Source organism: Sander lucioperca, chromosome 13 (assembly GCF_008315115.2).
Source record: "Sander lucioperca isolate FBNREF2018 chromosome 13, SLUC_FBN_1.2, whole genome shotgun sequence".
Taxonomy (NCBI): domain Eukaryota; kingdom Metazoa; phylum Chordata; class Actinopteri; order Perciformes; family Percidae; genus Sander; species Sander lucioperca.
Window position 1 is genome coordinate 36,242,271 of NC_050185.1, and position 22,082 is coordinate 36,264,352.

Genomic DNA, 22,082 nt, shown 5'->3' on the forward strand with positions numbered 1-22,082 from the left:
AGGTCAAAGAGAATCGGACATTCAGACACTTATCAGTCGTTCTAGCATCTCTGCCATTTTTGTGAGTCGCTTCCGAAGCTTTTCAACGGTGTAGTACGATGTCCGCTGGGGACGTATTGCATATTAGGGAGCTGATTTCAAGTGCCAGTGTGAAGGCGGCGTAAGACCACAGCTCCCCGCAGCCGCAGCTTGAGCAATGGAAACTTTGAACATTGTCGTTAATGACAAAAGGTGGTCTCCTTTAACTTTTCCTTTCTTTCCAAACTAATCTGAAGTGACTGGAAAAAGGAAGACACTTTCATAATACCTCAGCCCGCTACTGAGACCTGCACCTCAGCCCGCTACTGAGACCAGCACCTCAGCCCGCTACTGAGACCTGCACCTCAGCCCGCTACTGAGACCTGCACCTCAGCCCGCTACTGAGACCAGCACCTCAGCCCGCTACTGAGACCAGTACCTCAGCCCACTACTGAGACCAGTACCTCAGCCCGCTACTGAGACCTGCACCTCAGCCTGCTACTGAGACCAGCACCTCAGCCCGCTACTGAGACCTTCACCTCAGCCCGCTACTGAGACCAGCACCTCAGCCCGCTACTGAGACCAGCAGCTCAGCCTGCTACTGAGACCAGCCTGCTACTGAGACCAGCATCTCAGCCTGCGGTGTCGCCCGATGCCACTAGCCGGGGAAAGGGACCTCGACAGCGGTGTGCGAGAGTGGTAAGCAGCTAGGTGGAAAGCTAACGCTAGCCGGCCACCTGTTCCATCAATCCTGCTTGCAAGTGTCCGCTCATTAGACAACAATCTGGACTACATTCAACTTCAACAAAACTCTTTGTTCGACTGACCTGTTGATGCTGTTAGCCTCTCCCCTACATAAGCATTATTTGCAAACAGAAGATAAATTTGAGAACTTACCAGACAAAAACCGGAGCGTCCTATCGTAGGGAAAAGCAAACAATGTTTCCGCCCGGTCTCGAACCGGGGACCTTTCGCGTGTTAGGCGAACGTGATAACCACTACACTACGGAAACCCTGTGAGCATCAATGAACATTTAGGAAACTAGCCTCACCATCCTCCCCTCAATACGGTGCAGTCGTCCTGTCCCCTTTGCAAAAAAGCATCCCCAATGAATGATGTTTCCACCTCCATGCTTCACGGTTGTGATGGTGTTCTTGGGGTTGTACTCATCCTTCTTCTTCCTCCAAACACGGCGAGTGGAGTTTAGACCAAAAAGCTCTATTTTTGTCTCATCAGACCACATGACCTTCTCCCATTCCTCCTCTGGATCATCCAGATGGTCACTGGCAAACTTCAGACGGGCCTGGACATGAGCTGGCTTGAGCAGGGGGACCTTGCGTGCGCTGCAGAATTTTAATCCATGACGGCGTAGTGTGTTACCAATGGTTTTCTTTGAGACTGTGGTCCCAGCTCTCTTCAGGTCATTGACCAGGTCCTGCCGTGTAGTTCTGGGCTGATCCATCACCTTCCTCATGATCATTGATGCCCCACGAGATGAGATCTCGCATGGAGCCCCAGACCTTGGGAGATTGACCATCATCTTGAACTTCTTCCATTTTTTAATAATTGCGCCAACAGTTGTTGTCTTCTCACCAAGCTGCTTGCCTATTGTCCTGTAGCCCATCCCAGCCTTGTGCAGGTCTACAATTTTATCCCTGATGTCCTTACACAGCTCTCTGGTCTTGGCCACTGTGGAGAGGTTGGAGTCTGTTTGATTGAGTGTGTGGACAGGTGTCTTTTATACAGGTAACGAGTTCAAACAGGTGCAGTTAATACAGGTAATGAGTGGAGAACAGAAGGGCTTCTTAAAGAAAAACTAACAGGTCTGTGAGAACCGGAATTCTTACTGGTTGGTAGGTGACCAAATACTTATGATATCAGCATATTAGCAACATTATGCTATCCTTTATGCCTCAAGGCTGTTTTATACTTCTGCGTCAAATATACGCCGTTGCTACGTGCGTAGGTAGCCTGGTCCTACCAGACTCTGGTACATTAGTCTGGTCCTACCAGACTCTGGTCCATTAGCCTGGTCCTACCAGACACTGGTCCATTAGCCTGGTCCTACCAGACTCTGGTCCGTTATCCCGGTCCTAACAGACACTGGTCCATTAGTCTGGTTTTACCAGACTCTGGTCCATTAGCCTAGTCCTACCAGACTCTGGTACATTAGCCTGGTCCTACCAGACTCTGGTCCGTTATCCCGGTCCTAACAGACACTGGTCCATTAGTCTGGTTTTACCAGACTCTGGTACATTAGTCTGGTCCTACCAGACTCTGGTACATTAGTCTGGTTTTACCAGACTCTGGTACATTAGTCTGGTCCTACCAGACACTGGTCCATTAGCCTGGTCCTACCAGACTCTGGTACATTAGCCTGGTCCTACCAGACTCTGGTCCGTTATCCCGGTCCTAACAGACACTGGTCCATTAGTCTGGTTTTACCAGACACTGGTACATTAGCCTGGTCCTACCAGACTCTGGTACATTAGCCTGGTCCTACCAGACTCTGGTACATTAGCCTAGTCCTACCAGACTCTGGTCCATTAGCCTGGTCCTACCAGACTCTGGTCCATTAGCCTGGTCCTACCAGACTCTGGTCCATTAGTCTGGTCCAACCAGACTCTGGTCCATTTCATTGGTCCAGAGAGTCTGGCCTCTCTCCATTGACAAGTGTTAACTTCCTTGAAGGCGGGTACTCTGTTCAAGTTTAAAACTATTGGATCTGCCCAGAGCCACACTGGATCTGCCTTAACCAAGTGCTAATGTTTGGTCGTGATGTCGGCTTAGCACCGCTAGCGTTAGCCTTAGCCAACTCCTTCACCACTAACGGAGCAAGATGGAAAATCCTACTGTTCCCGAACCCCGTGGGGAGGAGGGCCACAACATCATGGCCACCAACAAAACTCAGCAAAGACTGTTCTTGTTCGGGGACACACTTTGTTTCTCTCACTATGACTCTAGAGTCAGTACTCGCTCTGAAGATAATCACCATCACTGTCTCACTTATCCCCCTTGCTCTATCACCCACTTCCCACACACACACACACGCTGGCTCGACGCAGACACCAGCGCACAAGTATAAATATCAGGCCACTTACATAGGCATCAGCGAAAGTAGAGCCTCAGAGCCGCCGAACCATGAAACAGGCTTCACTAGATCCGTCTTCAATTGAAAAAGAAATGTTTTGGAGGATGCGGGCATTGATCCCGCTACCTCTCGCATGCTAAGCGAGCGCTCTACCATTTGAGCTAATCCCCCACAATGCCATGGCTCTTCAGACGTCACTTACAGCACTAGCAACAATGTGTGTTGTCAAATGTTGGCAGATGAACTGAATTTTACATCCAGTCGCACATATGCGACCAGTAAATTTTCCCCATTTTTTACACATTAAACGTCGAAATTTCGGTACCTGAATGTGCAGAAGCTAATAGTGAGTGTAGTTGGCTAACATAGAACATGTTGACCTGTTGATGCTAACTGTTAAATTTGACCACTTAACCAAACACCAGAGCTTCCTATCGTAGGGAAAAGCAAACAATGTTTCCGCCCGGTCTCGAACCGGGGACCTTTCGCGTGTTAGGCGAACGTGATAACCACTACACTACGGAAACTGCCATGTATGAAAGTGGGGACATATTTTTTTAAATATATGACTGAAAAACACACACACACACACACACACACACACACACACACACACACACACACACACACACACACACACACACACATAATACAATCATACCCGAGTAAGCACTACATATAAGCTACGTAGTGTAACTTATTGTGGCAATAAACATTTTCTGATTCTTTTAAGACATTCACTCTGCTAATTCTGCCTCAAATCATCTGCAAATCTACAAACTTTTTGTTACATATAAACAGACCACTCAGTTGTTCCAACCTGAAGCCTTTTCTGTTAATATTTACTACTTTCTTATCTCTTCTGTGACCGTACAAAAACAAGCGGTGTACTAGTAAACTCATACGTTAAGAGAAACGTGGTTAGATGTGTGTGAAACTACGCTGCAACCCTTGAACTGGGACACAGCTTCTGTATCATAAAAGCATTGTTTGGGACACTGAACCCATCACACTTAACAACTTTGGAATCTGCCAATACTGTGTGACGTATATAAGGTTAAGTCACATATGGGTGGCTATCACGGGGGATTAGCTCAAATGGTAGAGCGCTCGCTTAGCATGCGAGAGGTAGCGGGATCGATGCCCGCATCCTCCAATAATGTTTTTTTTCACATGACAGGACAAAAAAGATGGTGCACTCTTAGGCTGAATCCCATTTCTCTGTCTCACCCCTTCCGGGAAAAATATATGTTATCAACCCATACGGCGGGCCGCAGCACCCTCTTATTTCAATACAGACACAGGCTAATCAGAAAGCACTAAGGAAGTGCAGGTCACAACCATGTCTAGGATTTTATAAAGGGAATATAGGGAATCAGTGAGAGTCTAATGATGAAAAGCCAAAAAATTGGAAATAAAAGGGAAAGGTGGCACTGAGATGGTCAGACTCAAAAGGAAAAAAGGGATCGTGTTGCTTGCTGTGCGTTGTTCATTCATTCACCGGACCATCCGAAACCCGCCCCACGCCCCTACGAAATTTCCAAGTAGATGTTTTGGTCCCACTCCGCCGCTATCCACATACAGTACAGTACAATACAAACAGTCCCATATAAGACCCATTCACCTTGTTTCACTTCACTATACTGTTTTTCAGTAGGGTAACGAATGATTAGTTACCCTTTTTCAAAAGGGTAAAGGTAACTACCCTTCTGAAAAAGGGTAACTACCCTTTCAAAAACAGTAACTACCTATTTTTTTGTGTACCTTATTGTAAAATGTTACCGAAGCAGTCGTTTGGTTGGTGGTCTAGTTACCCCAGAATAGGTGACTGTGGGCTGGATACAGAGCACCACAAACTGCCGGTGGTGTTGCTCCATCAGGGTACAGAGCACGGCTCTGTTCTGAAGGTGAGAAATAACCACGACCCCTGATTTGCATATAAGAAATGGAAATAAATAAATGTGGCATTAGGAAATAAAAGTCTCTTGAAATAAATAAATTTGGACTTATGAAATAAAAGTACCAACCAAAAGTAAAACCTTTTAATATATTTATTTAACTAACTAATTTATTTATTTCATGATGTATTTCTAAGGCAGTCCCTCCAGGATTTCGCGGCCTTTTTTTGAGATTGTTGCGGCCCAAAATGCCTGATTTCGCGGGAGCTTTTGTAAAAAATTGCAATTAAAGCTGCGATGTCTTTTGTATATTTGCTGTAATGAAGTTGAAGTTGCGGGAGACAGTGAAAGTTCCAAAAAAGTTGCGATTTTTGTTTTTTGTATAGTTACAAAAATTAACAAAAGATATAAAAAGGAAACTTTTTTTTTTACTATAAGGTGACGGTTCCCGAAGACACAACTATATTCTATTTTAGTTATATATTTGTAACTGCAATAAAACAACAATTTGCTGCCAAACTACTTAATTACACAGGTTAAAAGCTAGCTAGCTAAATACAAGAAACATCAAACTAGCTTAATACACAGGTTAGCAGGTAGCTAGCTAAATACACAGGTTAAAAGCTAGCTAGCTTAATACACAGGTTAACAGCTAGCTAGCTTAATACACAGGTTAAAAGCTAGCTAGCTTAATACACAGGTTAACAGCTAGCTAGCTAAATACACAGGTTAACAGCTAGCTAGCTAAATACACAGGCTAAAAGCTAGCTAGCTAAATACACAGGTTAACATCAAGCTAGCTTAATACACAGGTTAACAGCTAGCTAGCCTAATACACAGGTTAACAGCTAGCTAGCTTAGTACACAGGTTATCAGCTAGCTAGCTAAATACACAGGTTAAAAGATAGCTAGCTAAATACACAGGTTAACATCAAGCTAGCTAAATACACAGGTTAATAGCTAGCTAGCTAAATACACAGGTTAACAGCTAGCTAAATACACAGGTTAACAGCTAGCTAAATACACAGGTTAACAGCTAGCTAGCTAAATACACAGGTTAACAGCTAGCTAGCTTAATACGCAGGTTAAAAGCTAGCTAGCTAAATACATAGGTTAAAAGCTAGCTAGCTAAATACACAGGTTAACAGCTAGCTAGCTAAATACACAGGTTAAAAGCTAGCTAAATACAAGAAACCGAATAACATTTAATTTAATTCGTAGGTTACCGCCCCTCGAGGCACCTAAGACCCTAACGCTGCCTCCACACTGGCAGTTGAAATCAGCTCCGATTCGGCTTCGAAACGACCTGAACTCATTCATTCACATTTAGCTATTGACATTATACCCTATATCACATTTAACTATTGACATTATACCCTATATCACATCTAACTATTGACATTATACCCTATATCACATTTAACTATTGACATTATACCCTATATCACATTTAACTATTGACATTATACCGCTATTTCACATTTAACTATTGACATTATACCCTATATCACATTTAACTATTGACATTATACGCTATATCACATTTGTAAAAAAGACCATTACTTTGAGCAGACTGGATTGGCTGTAGCGATACACTCTCTCTCTCCCTGTCATCAGTGGCTCGCTCTATCTGGACTAGTAACGTATCGCATGCGAACCACACCTCCATGTAGGCATCCACATACTGTTGGAGAAATGAGCGTGTTGATTGTGAGGCAATAAAGTATAATTAAGAAATGACACTTGTCTGGTTCTTATCGGACCCCCTTCAGTGCATGCTGCACCGCTTTACTGACCAGCAGTGTCTATTCACATGCCCGGAGCCACGGTATGGAGACCTGTACAGCAATGTTGAGAAACTGTAGCAAATGGACGTGCTGCCATGGCGCAGTGCGAAGGCCAGCACCAGGTCTCACCAGGACCAAGAAGCGATAAAGCTTCTCAAAGCCAAGACCATAAGTGTAGATGATAATGGACTTATGCGTTATGCCACTCACCTACTGCGTGTCCCTAACATGCCACAATTGCAAGCACCAAAGGAGGCGGTGCTCCCACAGTTACGCAGTACAGAGAGGAGACTGGCTAAATCACCCGAGCAGGCAAAGGCCTACATTGCAGAGATCTGTAGGCTTGAAGAGGCAGGCTTTGTAGTGAAGCTGGAGCCAGGAACAGAAGAAACCAAGAACAGCTGGTACATCCCCCACCATATGGTCCAGCACAATGGCAAGAACAGAGTTGTTTTCAACTGTTCGTTCCAGTTCCAGGGTGACAATCTCAACCAGCTCCTCCTTCCTGGGCCCACCTTGGGGTCTTCCCTCCTGGCTGTGCTACTTAGATTCCGGGAGCATGCTGTCGCCATCAGCAGTGATATTCGTGGAATGTTCCACCAGGTCAGACTGCTCCCCGAAGACCAGCCGCTTCTTAGATTCCTGTGGCGTGATCTGAAGCGAGAAGAACCTATCACCGTTTACGAATGGAGAGTTCTCCCATTCGGAACAACATGCAGTCCTTGTTGCGCGACATACGCATTGCAGAAGCATGTGCTGGATCACAGCCAGCCAGGAGAGGATGTACGCCAGACCGTTTTGCAGTCCTTCTATGTGGACAACTGTCTGCAGAGCTTACCATCAGAAGAAGAAGCACAAGTCCTTGTTGATAAGCTGCTAAACTTGCTTGCCGATGGGGGCTTCGAACTGAGACAGTGGGCAAGCAACAGGCCAGCTGTTATCAGTCACCTCCCAGCTGAAGCTAGGTCAGATAGTGCCGATCTTTGGATAGCACAAGGCCAACCGAATGCTCAGGAATCAACATTGGGATTGCACTGGCACTGCCCTACGGACACCCTATCCAAAAGCTACGCCTGCCGGTGTTCCCACAGGTCACTATGCGTACCATTTACAAAGTCCTGGCCAGCCAATACGACCCCCTTGGATTCATCATCCCTTACACAACGAGGGCCAAGGTGATAGTGCAGCAGCTATGGACTAAGCAACGTGACTGGGACGATCCTAACCTGCCTGAGCAGCTTCTTCACGCTTGGAAGGAATGGGAGAGCGAGTTGCCAGACCTGCAACACATTTCGCTACCACGATGCTACACCAGCTCAGAGATGGACCCTGGCAACAGTCAAAGAGAAATCCATGTGTTCTGTGATGCGTCTGAGCGTACCTATGGCTCAGTAGCCTATCTCAGGACTGAGGACCCAAGCGGTCAGGTGGAAATCGCCTTTCTAGCTGCTCGGTCAAGGGTAGCACCAAGAAAGCAGCAGACCATCCCAAGGTTAGAGCTCTGTGCAGCACTTACAGGAGCCCAATTATTCACAGTACTCAGCACAGAACTGTCTTTGCCCATCCATCAGGTTGTTCTATGGTCAGATTCCACCACCGTCCTATCCTGGCTGCAGTCCGACTCATATCGGTTTAAAGTCTTCGTTGGAACAAGGGTGGCGGAGATTCAAGACTTAACAGACCGGGAGGCATGGCGTTATGTAGACTCTGCCCAAAACCCAGCGGATGACATCACCCGGGGGAAAAGACTGTCAGAGCTTGGAAAGCAGTATCGTTGGTATCAGGGCCCCTCTTTCCTCTACAGCTCACCAGACCTGTGGCCACAGAAGCCGCTCACTTCTCAGCTCGACGGGGAGGAGATGAGGAAGCCAGTCATCTGTAACCTCACACTCACCAACCAAAGACCTCCAGGACTGGACCCGAGCCAGTTCAAGACCTTCGCGGAGCTTCTAGAATCAACAGCTCGTGACTTGTGTGAATCAGCTGATGGCTCTCCCTGTGCCGATGATTACCAGAAAGCCGAGAACTCTCTACTGCAACAAGTGCAGCAAGACTGTGAAGAACTGGCCCTGCTGCTGGCAGGAAAACCTGTGCCAAACAGTAGTCGGCTTCTCACTCTTCCTCCTGAGTTAGAAAGAAGCTCACAGATAATTCGGGTAGGCGGACGTCTGCGTCGCACCACCGGACTTGATCAAGCCAGCCTCCACCCTATAGTTCTGGACCCTAAGCACATGATTACACAGTTCATCATTAAGGACATAGACGGTTCTCTGCATCATCCAGGCCCAGAGCGTGTGTTCGCAGAGGCACGAAGGAAGTACTGGATACTGCGAGGAAGGGAAGCTATCCGGCGTCATCAGCGACAGTGTTCTGAATGTCAGCAGTGGCGAGGCAAACCTATCATCCCGAAGATGGCAGATCTCCCTCCTGCTAGATTGCGACTGTTCCAACCAGCTTTCTATTCCACGGGTGTCGACTGTTTCGGCACCTATATGGTCACAGTGGGTCGCAAGAAGGAGAAAAGATGGGGAATTGTGTTCAAATGCATGACGACCAGAGCAGTCTATCTTGACCTTCTCTCTGGCCTTGATACTGACTTCTTCCTCATGGCTTTCAGGCGCTTCATGTCCCGCAGGGGAAAGCCTTTCGAACTGCTATCTGATCAGGGCACCAACTTTAAAGGTGGAGAACGCGAACTAAAGCAGGCCTTCGCGGCCCTTGGACCAGAGATCCAAGCCCAGCTTGCCCCACAGCAAATCAAATTCAGGTTCAACCCACCAAGTGCACCACATTTCGGGGGCTGTTGGGAAAGGGAGATTCGCTCCCTCAAAAATGCTCTGAAAGTCACCCTGGGAGCACAGTCCGTTACAGAGGAAGTGTTACGCACGGTGTTGATTGAGATTGAAGGGATTTTGAACTCAAAACCCCTTGGCTACGTTTCTTCCGACATAACAGACCCGGATCCGGTTACCCCTAACTCCCTGCTATTGGGGCGGCCAGATGCCTCCCTTCCCCAGGTTGTCCATCCCAAAACTGAACTGTTGTCCAGGCGCAGATGGAGACACAGTCAACTGCTTAAAGACCATTTCTGGAAGCACTTTATCCAGTATTACTTACCAACTCTGCAGGCCCGGCAGAAATGGCTCTCTGAAACCCCAAACCTCTCTGCTGGTGCAGTTGTTGTGGTAGTGGACCCACAGTTACCACGGGCGTTATGGCCCGTCGGACGGATTACCCAGTGCATGGCAGGATCTGATGGTCGGGTCAGGTCTGTTAAAGTAGAAGTAGGCAGACATACCTACTTACGGCCAGTGTCTCGGATTATACGCCTCCCTGCTTTGCCGGACTAAATTGATGATCAGGCCCAAAGTCTCTGGTCTTACTGACTGTGCAGATTTCTACACAAAATCTGGGGGCGGCTGTAAAAAAGACCATTACTTTGAGCAGACTGGATTGGCTGTAGCGATACACTCTCTCTCTCCCTGTCATCAGTGGCTCGCTCTATCTGGACTAGTAACGTATCGCATGCGAACCACACCTCCATGTAGGCATCCACATACTGTTGGAGAAATGAGCGTGTTGATTGTGAGGCAATAAAGGATAATTAAGAAGTGACACTTGTCTGGTTCTTATCGGACCCCAATCAGTGGACTCGGATTCACTACTAACCAGTCAGTTACCGGTACATGGGTAGCACCATCGTGCACCCGTATTTACAACATTTAACTATTGACATTATACCACTATATCACATTTAACTATTGACATTATACCCTATATCACATTTAACTATTGACATTATACCACTATATCACATTTAACTATTGACATTACATCGCTATATCACATTTAACTATTGACATTATACCCAATATCACATTTAACTATTGACATTATACCACTATATCACATTTAACCGACGTGACATGTCAACGTCCTGGGCAGCTGTTCTCCACGCAGCAGCCTCTCTATTTATATCTGTATCAGAGAGGTCAAAGAGAATCGGACATTCAGACACTTATCAGTCGTTCTAGCATCTCTGCCATTTTTGTGAGTCGCTTCCGAAGCTTTTCAACGGTGTAGTACGATGTCCGCTGGGGACGTATTGCATATTAGGGAGCTGATTTCAAGTGCCAGTGTGAAGGCGGCGTAAGACCACAGCTCCCCGCAGCCGCAGCTTGAGCAATGGAAACTTTGAACATTGTCGTTAATGACAAAAGGTGGTCTCCTTTAACTTTTCCTTTCTTTCCAAACTAATCTGAAGTGACTGGAAAAAGGAAGACACTTTCATAATACCTCAGCCCGCTACTGAGACCTGCACCTCAGCCCGCTACTGAGACCAGCACCTCAGCCCGCTACTGAGACCTGCACCTCAGCCCGCTACTGAGACCTGCACCTCAGCCCGCTACTGAGACCAGCACCTCAGCCCGCTACTGAGACCAGTACCTCAGCCCACTACTGAGACCAGTACCTCAGCCCGCTACTGAGACCTGCACCTCAGCCTGCTACTGAGACCAGCACCTCAGCCCGCTACTGAGACCTTCACCTCAGCCCGCTACTGAGACCAGCACCTCAGCCCGCTACTGAGACCAGCAGCTCAGCCTGCTACTGAGACCAGCCTGCTACTGAGACCAGCATCTCAGCCTGCGGTGTCGCCCGATGCCACTAGCCGGGGAAAGGGACCTCGACAGCGGTGTGCGAGAGTGGTAAGCAGCTAGGTGGAAAGCTAACGCTAGCCGGCCACCTGTTCCATCAATCCTGCTTGCAAGTGTCCGCTCATTAGACAACAATCTGGACTACATTCAACTTCAACAAAACTCTTTGTTCGACTGACCTGTTGATGCTGTTAGCCTCTCCCCTACATAAGCATTATTTGCAAACAGAAGATAAATTTGAGAACTTACCAGACAAAAACCGGAGCGTCCTATCGTAGGGAAAAGCAAACAATGTTTCCGCCCGGTCTCGAACCGGGGACCTTTCGCGTGTTAGGCGAACGTGATAACCACTACACTACGGAAACCCTGTGAGCATCAATGAACATTTAGGAAACTAGCCTCACCATCCTCCCCTCAATACGGTGCAGTCGTCCTGTCCCCTTTGCAAAAAAGCATCCCCAATGAATGATGTTTCCACCTCCATGCTTCACGGTTGTGATGGTGTTCTTGGGGTTGTACTCATCCTTCTTCTTCCTCCAAACACGGCGAGTGGAGTTTAGACCAAAAAGCTCTATTTTTGTCTCATCAGACCACATGACCTTCTCCCATTCCTCCTCTGGATCATCCAGATGGTCACTGGCAAACTTCAGACGGGCCTGGACATGAGCTGGCTTGAGCAGGGGGACCTTGCGTGCGCTGCAGAATTTTAATCCATGACGGCGTAGTGTGTTACCAATGGTTTTCTTTGAGACTGTGGTCCCAGCTCTCTTCAGGTCATTGACCAGGTCCTGCCGTGTAGTTCTGGGCTGATCCATCACCTTCCTCATGATCATTGATGCCCCACGAGATGAGATCTCGCATGGAGCCCCAGACCTTGGGAGATTGACCATCATCTTGAACTTCTTCCATTTTCTAATAATTGCGCCAACAGTTGTTGTCTTCTCACCAAGCTGCTTGCCTATTGTCCTGTAGCCCATCCCAGCCTTGTGCAGGTCTACAATTTTATCCCTGATGTCCTTACACAGCTCTCTGGTCTTGGCCACTGTGGAGAGGTTGGAGTCTGTTTGATTGAGTGTGTGGACAGGTGTCTTTTATACAGGTAACGAGTTCAAACAGGTGCAGTTAATACAGGTAATGAGTGGAGAACAGAAGGGCTTCTTAAAGAAAAACTAACAGGTCTGTGAGAACCGGAATTCTTACTGGTTGGTAGGTGACCAAATACTTATGATATCAGCATATTAGCAACATTATGCTATCCTTTATGCCTCAAGGCTGTTTTATACTTCTGCGTCAAATATACGCCGTTGCTACGTGCGTAGGTAGCCTGGTCCTACCAGACTCTGGTACATTAGTCTGGTCCTACCAGACTCTGGTCCATTAGCCTGGTCCTACCAGACACTGGTCCATTAGCCTGGTCCTACCAGACTCTGGTCCGTTATCCCGGTCCTAACAGACACTGGTCCATTAGTCTGGTTTTACCAGACTCTGGTCCATTAGCCTGGTCCTACCAGACTCTGGTACATTAGCCTGGTCCTACCAGACTCTGGTCCGTTATCCCGGTCCTAACAGACACTGGTCCATTAGTCTGGTTTTACCAGACTCTGGTACATTAGTCTGGTCCTACCAGACTCTGGTACATTAGTCTGGTTTTACCAGACTCTGGTACATTAGTCTGGTCCTACCAGACACTGGTCCATTAGCCTGGTCCTACCAGACTCTGGTACATTAGCCTGGTCCTACCAGACTCTGGTCCGTTATCCCGGTCCTAACAGACACTGGTCCATTAGTCTGGTTTTACCAGACACTGGTACATTAGCCTGGTCCTACCAGACTCTGGTACATTAGCCTGGTCCTACCAGACTCTGGTACATTAGCCTGGTCCTACCAGACTCTGGTACATTAGCCTAGTCCTACCAGACTCTGGTCCATTAGCCTGGTCCTACCAGACTCTGGTCCATTAGCCTGGTCCTACCAGACTCTGGTCCATTAGTCTGGTCCAACCAGACTCTGGTCCATTTCATTGGTCCAGAGAGTCTGGCCTCTCTCCATTGACAAGTGTTAACTTCCTTGAAGGCGGGTACTCTGTTCAAGTTTAAAACTATTGGATCTGCCCAGAGCCACACTGGATCTGCCTTAACCAAGTGCTAATGTTTGGTCGTGACGTCGGCTTAGCACCGCTAGCGTTAGCCTTAGCCAACTCCTTCACCACTAACGGAGCAAGATGGAAAATCCTACTGTTCCCGAACCCCGTGGGGAGGAGGGCCACAACATCATGGCCACCAACAAAACTCAGCAAAGACTGTTCTTGTTCGGGGACACACTTTGTTTCTCTCACTATGACTCTAGAGTCAGTACTCGCTCTGAAGATAATCACCATCACTGTCTCACTTATCCCCCTTGCTCTATCACCCACTTCCCACACACACACACACGCTGGCTCGACGCAGACACCAGCGCACAAGTATAAATATCAGGCCACTTACATAGGCATCAGCGAAAGTAGAGCCTCAGAGCCGCCGAACCATGAAACAGGCTTCACTAGATCCGTCTTCAATTGAAAAAGAAATGTTTTGGAGGATGCGGGCATCGATCCCGCTACCTCTCGCATGCTAAGCGAGCGCTCTACCATTTGAGCTAATCCCCCACAATGCCATGGCTCTTCAGACGTCACTTACAGCACTAGCAACAATGTGTGTTGTCAAATGTTGGCAGATGAACTGAATTTTACATCCAGTCGCACATATGCGACCAGTAAATTTTCCCCATTTTTTACACATTAAACGTCGAAATTTCGGTACCTGAATGCGCAGAAGCTAATAGTGAGTGTAGTTGGCTAACATAGAACATGTTGACCTGTTGATGCTAACTGTTAAATTTGACCACTTAACCAAACACCAGAGCTTCCTATCGTAGGGAAAAGCAAACAATGTTTCCGCCCGGTCTCGAACCGGGGACCTTTCGCGTGTTAGGCGAACGTGATAACCACTACACTACGGAAACCCTGCTAGGACTGATGTGATGCATTCAGGAACATTTAGGAAACTAGTGGAGCCAAACATTTTCGTTGGCCAACAAAGCAAAAAATGAAAATATAATATTTGGTTAGCATGTTGATTTACAGTGTGTGCCCCTAAATTTTCTGGTGGCGCCCCTAAAATCTTCAGTTGGGGGCAACTGTGATCCTAGTGAAAGAAGTACTGACCACTATACTAACGAGGACATCTGAAAATGTCTAAGTGCAGTACCTCTTTTAACCATTACGTAGGTGCCTATGGGACAGTAGCGCTGTTTCAACATTTTAATATATACATCATCGTTCGTGCTATCAAAAACTACTTCGCCATTTAAGGTCACATGACTTAGAGGATTACACTACACACAAGCGTTCGACAAATTGTGCACCACTTCCTGTGTCCACTATCATAAACACGATCCTTAAGTGGAAAACATTGTTTCCGCCCGGTTTCGAACCGGGGACCTTTCGCGTGTGAGGCGAACGTGATAACCACTACACTACGGAAACTGCCACGTATGAAAAAGGCGACATATTTCGGAAAATACATGATGGAAAAACACCTCTAAAATGACGTAGACCTGACACACACACAGTACTTAAGCCTTGTTTGTGTTGTTTCAGAACTCAGTTGGTTTGTGGGCGTGGCTACAGCATAGGGGGCGGGTCAAACCGTCACCAATCAAAAAGAAACTCTGCTGAGTTCAATGACACCTCACACAAGACTTTACCTTTAACAGTTAAGGTTAAATGTTATGAAAGGGGGCGTGGTCTGAGTACATGGGCGTGGTTAAAGTATAGGGGGCGGCTCAGTATCACATGTAGACCACACATTATAAGTTTCATGTAAATCGGATGATGTTTGTCATATTTGGCTGATTTCCTGTTGCCAGCAGGGGGCGCTATGACCAAAAGTCCATTTTGGCGTATAAATGACCTCAGGCCTGGACCCTTGTCAATCGTGAGAAATTTCGGGCAGATATGACAATGTTCACTCAAGTTACAACAACTTCTTCGTTCATCGATAAATGCCCAAAATGACACGCCACACCACGCCCACACCGTTCGACAAGAAGTCTTGATTTTGATAAGATTTCATCGTTGACAAATTTGAAGTCAATCAGATGAAATCTCTAGGAGTTCTTCAGTATAGTAGTAGTAGTAGTAGTAGTAGTATAGTATATTGCGAGAGTGAAGATCTGGTCCGTTGTGCCATGACCAGGACGGAATCCTGTAATTGGCACACACCCTCTGGTCCCCCTTTTTGAACAGGGGACCCACCACCCCGGTCTGCCACTCCTTAATCAATCCCCGGGGCTTTGCCACTGTGGAGTTGTTTGACTACCTCAGCAACTTCCACCTGGGAAATTGACGACAATCCCCCATCATCCTCCAGCTCTGCCTCTAGCATAGAGGACGTGTTAGTCGGATTTAGGAGTTCCTCAAAGTGGTCCTTCCACCGCCCTATTATCTCCTCATTTGAGGTCAACAGCGTCCCATCCTTACTGTACACAGCTTGGATGGTTCCCTGCTTCCCCCTTCTGAAGTGGCGAACGGTTTTCCAGAAGCACCTTGGTGCCGACCAAAAGTCCTTCTCCATGTCTTCTCCGAACTTTTCCCACACCCGCTGCTTTGCCTCTTTCACGGCAGAGGCTGCAGCCCTTCGGGCCCTTCGGTACCTTGCAACTGCCTCCGGAGTCCTCTGGGATAACATATCCCGGAAAGACTCCTTCAGTCGGACGGCTTCCCTGACCACAGGTGTCCATCACGGTGTTCGTGGGTTACCGCCCCTTGAGGCACCTAAGACCCTAAGACCACAGCTCCCCGCCGCAGCTTCAGCAATGGAAACTTTGAACATTGTCCACTCGGGTTCAATGCCCCCAGCCTCCACAGGGATGCACGAAAAGCTCCGCCGGAGGTGTGAGTTGAAAGTCTGTCGGACAGGGGCCTCTTTCAGACGTTCCCAATTTACCTCCGCCCCTCTCTTCACCCGAGTGTCCAAAACATACAGCCTCAGATCAGATGAAACGATTATAAAATCGATCATTGACCTTTGGCCTAGGGTGCTCTGGTACCAGGTACACTCATGAGCATCCCTATGTTCGAACATGGTGTTCATTATAGACAATCCATGACTAGCACAGAAGTCCAACAACGAACAACCACTCGGATGTAGATCAGGGAGGCCGTTCCTCCCAATCACGCCTCTCCATGTATCTCCATCATTGCTCACGTGCACATCAGAGTTTTCCCCCCCACAACTCGCAGGCGTAGGAAGGCGACCCTCTCGTCCACCGGGGTAAACTCCAACGTAGCGGCGCTCCAACGTAGCGCCATTTATTTGGACTGGCTCTCATTGGATATTCCTATCATGCTATATACCGTTGGAAAGGGGATGTGATGGGCTACAACTGCCATGATTGATGTGTCGATAGCAAATGACAGCTTTCCTAAAATGGCTGCTCAGAGAGATGACGCAGCATATTGACCGCTCCATAATGGGAGCGCTTGCTGTATGTCGGGGGCTGTCCCGGGGTGAAAACCAAAGAGAAAAAGTTGGGGATGCTTTCGCATTGTAGGCAGCAAGATAAGGAAAACAAGCATACCCAACAACACCGTGCACGATGAAGAGAAAATATTATGTTTGCCGACTGCAGTTGACAAAGGAGGTTAGCAAACAGTTAGCTACGGACTTTTTGTTTTGTTTTTACACGGCATTTTGTACCTACTGGATTATTTTTATGAGAAACCCTTTTGGTCTTTTGATTGTTGGACCCTGGTGGACTAAATGAATATAAACAATTAGGGAATGGGCGCATATTCAGACTTTACAACTGCTTCAAAGGTAAGAAGTCGTCACTTTTAATCCTTTTTTTGTTTAAGAGGTCTGTATATCTAAATGAATCATGTTTGTTGCTATGAATTCCATTAAATTAACTTCAGAAGTGGATAGCTGAGAATCTAACCGATCTAATGATGTGTAATATGTCCATATTGACAAAAGTGTCACATTCATGAAATAATTTTTAATGTTGAAATATTAATAAATATGATTTCCTGTTGCCAGCAGGGGGCGCTATGACCAAAAGTCCATTTTGGCGTATAGATGACCTCAGGCCTGGACCCTTGTCAATCTTGAGAAATTTCGGGCAGATATGACAATGTTCACTCAAAATAAAACAACTTCTTCGCTCATCGATAAATGCCCAAAATGACCGCCACGCCACGCCCACACCGTTCGACAAGAAGTCTTGATTTTGATAAGTTTTCATCGTTGACGTCTTGAGATGGCACACACCAAATTTGAAGTCAATCGGATGAAATCTCTAGGAGGAGTTCTTCAGTATAGTAGTAGTAGTAGTAGTAGTAGTAGTAGTATATTGCGAGAGTGAAGATCTGGTCCGTTGATCCACCACCAGGACGGAATCCTGTAATTGGCACACACCCTCTGGTCCCCCTTTTTGAACAGGGGACCCACCACCCCGGTCTGCCACTCCTTAATCAATCCCCGGGCCTTTGCCACTGTGGAGTTGTTTGACTACCTCAGCAACTTCCACCTGGGAAATTGATGACAATCCCCCATCATCCTCCAGCTCTGCCTCTAACATAGAGGGCGTATTAGCTGGATTTAGGAGTTCCTCAAAGTGCTCCTTCCACCGCCCTATTACCTCCTCAGTTGAGGTCAACAGCATCCCATCCTTACTGTACACAGCTTGGATGGTTCCCCGCTTCCCCCTTCTGAAGTGGCGAACGGTTTTCCAGAAGCACCTTGGTGCCGACCAAAAGTCCTTCTCCATGTCTTCTCCGAACTTCTCCCACACCCGCTGCTTTGCCTCTTTCACGGCAGAGGCTGCAGCCCTTCGGGCCCTTCGGTACCTTGCAACTGCCTCCGGAGTCCTCTGGGATAACATATCCCGGAAAGACTCCTTCAGTCGGACGGCTTCCCTGACCACAGGTGTCCACCACGGTGTTCGTGGGTTACCGCCCTTTAAGGCACCTAAGACCCTAAGACCACAGCTCCCCGCCGCAGCTTCAGCAATGGAAACTTTGAACATTGTCCACTCGGGTTCAATGCCCCCAGCCTCCACAGGGATGCATGAAAAGCTCCGCTGGAGGTGTGAGTTGAAAGTCTGTCGGACAGGGGCCTCCTCCAGACGTTCCCAATTTACCCGCACTACCCGTTTGGGTTTAACAGGTCTGTCCAGAGTCTTCCCCCACCCCTTGACCCAACTCACTACCAGATGATCGGTTGATAGCTCCGGATGCAGATCAGGGAAGCCGTTCCTCCCAAACACGCCTCTCCATGTGTCTCCATCATTGCCCACGTGCGCGTCAGTTTTCCCCCACACAACTCGCAGGCGTAGTTGTGAGTATCCCCACACCCGCCTGGCACCTCACACCCTGGGCAACTCTGGAGAAGAAAAGAGTCCAACCCCTATCCAGGAGTATGGTTCCAGAACCGAGACTGTGCGTAGAGGTAAGCCCCACCAGATCTAATTAGTAGCGCTCCACCTTCGGCACAAGTTACGGCTCCTTCCCCCACAGAGAGGTGACGTTCCACGTCCCCAGAGCCAGCCTCTGCTGCCCGGGTCTGGTCCGTCGAGGCCCCCTCCACAGGTGGTGGGCCCATGGGATGGAGAGGGAGGTGCCACGTTGCTTCTTTGGGCTGTGACCGGTACGGGCTCCGTGGCAAACCAGGCCACAAGTCACTCGATGACGAGCCCTCCATCTGGGCCTGGCTTCAGACGGGAGTCCCGGGCTTCCTCCGGGCAGGGTAACTCTACCTCTTCCTTGTTGACTCATAGGGTTTTTAAACCATTCTTGGTCTGGCGCCTCACCTGAGACCACTTCGCCATGGGAGACCCTACCAGGAGCACAAAGCTCCAGACAACACAGCCCTCAGGTTCATAGTGACACACAGACCTCTCCACCACGATAAGGGGATGGTTCCCAAAGACGCAACTATATTATATACTATTTTAGTTATATATTTGCAACTGCAATAAAACAATTTGCTGCCAAGCTACTTAATTACACAGGTTAAAAGCTAGCTAGCTACATACAAGAAACATCAAGCTAACTAAATACACAGGTTAACAGCTAGCTAGCTAAAAACACAGGTTTCCATGCAGTTACATAGTCACTGATATGGTCATAATCACTACAGTGCTCAATTACCTATTTTTGAGGGGGAGTTTCCGTCACAAACGCATGGCCCACTGTGATCGACTCTTCTGGGCTTTCGGTGAAGCGACCGACGGAAAAGAGGTAGGTGACAGTACAAACTTTGAATTTAAACAGTTTCTTCATAATGTCTGAGTTGAAAACGCATCTTGTTGTCATCATGTTATATGAAAAACACGTCCCACCGGTAATCCAGATGCGCGGAGAGGTGCGAGGGCCTGTAAATGGCTGCTTACAGCTTTCATTTAAGTAGTATTAAGCACAAAGGAGAGTGGTGATCTTGTTGAAATTTAAGACCTATATCACGACATAAAAGTACAATGAAATGCAGGGTCACAAAAGACTTTGCAAAGTTAATAAACTTATTAAAATTGAATAAAAGGGACACAGAGAAATAATAATCTGTAAATATACATATAAGAAAGAACTACAACACCACAGAATAAAACAAAATCACCTTTCAGTGAGCATTAGAAGTAGCGTTACATGGACACAACACCACAAATTTTAGGCTGTTTTAAACTTTTAAGACCCCGCGGCCAACCTGTCCCAAAACCTTTTGATATTGTAGCTAATAGTGAGTGAATTTGGCTAACATAGAACATGTTGACCTGTTGATGCTAACTGTTAGCCTCTCCCGAGGGAAGCTAACGTTAGCTTTTAGCCCAGCGGGCTACATAAGCATTATTTGCGAACAGAAGATAAATTAGAGCACTTGGTAACCAAACATCAGAGCTTCCTATCGTAGGGAAAAGCAAACAATGTTTCTGCCCGGTCTCAAACCGGGGACCTTTCGCGTGTTAGGCGAACGTGATAACCACTACACTACGGAAACTCTGTGAGCGTTGATGTGATGCGTTCAGGAACATTTAGGAAACTAGCCTTACCCTCTCATCACTTTATCTTAAATTTAGTGGAGCCAAACATTTTCGTTGGCCAACAAAGCAAAAAATGAAAATATAAAACTCTTTGTAAGTCCAGGCAGGGTTAAACCGATGGTTTTCATTGTTAATTTTGTGCTTCAGGGTTGTATCACAGGACTATTACTTCTGCCGTTACCACTACATTTTCAAAACAACGTGCTGCATTCTGGGTTGAACGTTGCTAAGCTACGGCGGAGTTTTGCTATGGCAACAAGCGACAGCTGCCACTAGCATAGCTTTAGCTCAACAGTCGGACCAATGATCACTTATATAATTACAATTTGGCAGATCTAGACCCCTTTTTCACGTTTGAGTGACAAGTAGTAGCAGCATACAGACGACAGTGCAGTGTTTAATCTCTACAAAATGTCAAAACTTTTCAAACGTGAGATATTAAGGCCCGAGCACTGTTGGTGAAGGACCTATTGAATTTGCTCTGTTTTTTCTTCTTGCCTTCTTGAAGAGCTCAAAACTCACCAAAATCTGCACAGGCATCAGGCCTGGTCGAAAAAATCATATTTTAAGGGTTTAGTGAACAAATACAAATCCGCATTTACCAGTTTGTTTCCCAAAAGACCTTCAGTGGTAATACAGTTTAAAACACAGTGTACACTGGGACAGGATTCACATTTTAGAAATACAACAGAGATTTTGTTGTTAATTCATACACTTTTGGGGATAGAGTTTTGATATCAGCATATTAGCAACATTAGCTATCCTTTATGCCTCAAGGCTGTTTTATACATCTGCGTAAAATCTACGTCGTTGCTACGTGCCTACGACCCTACGACGTAGCCTGACGTGCACCTCTCGAAATGTAACTACATTCCTGGTTCTCCTTCTGCATAAACAACATGAAATCAAGGAGAGGGTTAACTTCTCCTGCTAAAGATTTCCTATTATGGTCAGAAAGAACAGGGGAGACACATAGTTTCTCTCACTACGACTCTAGAGTTGCTACTCGCTCCAAAGCTAATCACCGTCACTGTCTCACTTCTCCCCCTCGCTCTAACACACACTCCCCACACACACACACACACCGGCTAGACGCACACACCAGCGCACATGTATAAACATCAAACCACTTACATAGACTACGGCTAAAGCTCTGCATGGAGCCTCCGCTGAAGCATAAAACAAGCTTCAGGCTGCACTAGATCCGTCTTCAATTGAAGAAGAAATATTTTGGAGGATGCGGGCATCGATCCCGCTACCTCTCGCTTGCGCCTACTGAATCCCGTCAACTTCGCCAAAGTAAGCCCACATTAGCCAATCATGTTTCTCCCCTGGGCTTACTTTTAACCAATCACGTTTCTCCCCTGTGGGCTTACATTTGACCAATCACGTTCTTCCCCTGTGTGGCTGACGTTTTCAGCGTTTAGCGTTCGGTTCTCCCGCTTTTCTTATCAATGACAGTGACCGGGTACTGGCCAGTCGCCGTGTCGGTGTTGTTTTCATGGTTTTTATTCATTTATCAATCGTAAGGTAAGATATGCTTTTTTAGACGTGATG

The 22,082-nt window shown here is 47.1% G+C and overlaps 1 protein-coding gene and 9 non-coding genes across 10 annotated transcripts in view; 1 reads left to right on the forward strand and 9 right to left on the reverse strand.

Moving 5' to 3' along the window:
• Window positions 1-22,082, reverse strand: part of LOC116036424 (bromodomain-containing protein DDB_G0280777-like) — a 1,700,590-nt gene that overhangs the window by 977,888 nt on the left and 700,620 nt on the right. The window lies entirely within an intron of this gene.
• On the reverse strand, window positions 959-1,031 carry trnav-aac. Its single transcript has one exon. It is a non-coding gene; the product is annotated as a tRNA-Val (tRNA).
• trnaa-agc lies at window positions 3,209-3,281 on the reverse strand. Its single transcript has one exon. It is a non-coding gene; the product is annotated as a tRNA-Ala (tRNA).
• On the reverse strand, window positions 3,565-3,637 carry trnav-aac. The gene has a single exon. It is a non-coding gene; the product is annotated as a tRNA-Val (tRNA).
• Window positions 4,194-4,266, forward strand: trnaa-agc. Its single transcript has one exon. It is a non-coding gene; the product is annotated as a tRNA-Ala (tRNA).
• trnav-aac lies at window positions 11,743-11,815 on the reverse strand. Its single transcript has one exon. It is a non-coding gene; the product is annotated as a tRNA-Val (tRNA).
• Window positions 14,022-14,094, reverse strand: trnaa-agc. Its single transcript has one exon. It is a non-coding gene; the product is annotated as a tRNA-Ala (tRNA).
• On the reverse strand, window positions 14,378-14,450 carry trnav-aac. The gene has a single exon. It is a non-coding gene; the product is annotated as a tRNA-Val (tRNA).
• On the reverse strand, window positions 14,901-14,973 carry trnav-cac. Its single transcript has one exon. It is a non-coding gene; the product is annotated as a tRNA-Val (tRNA).
• trnav-aac lies at window positions 20,410-20,482 on the reverse strand. Its single transcript has one exon. It is a non-coding gene; the product is annotated as a tRNA-Val (tRNA).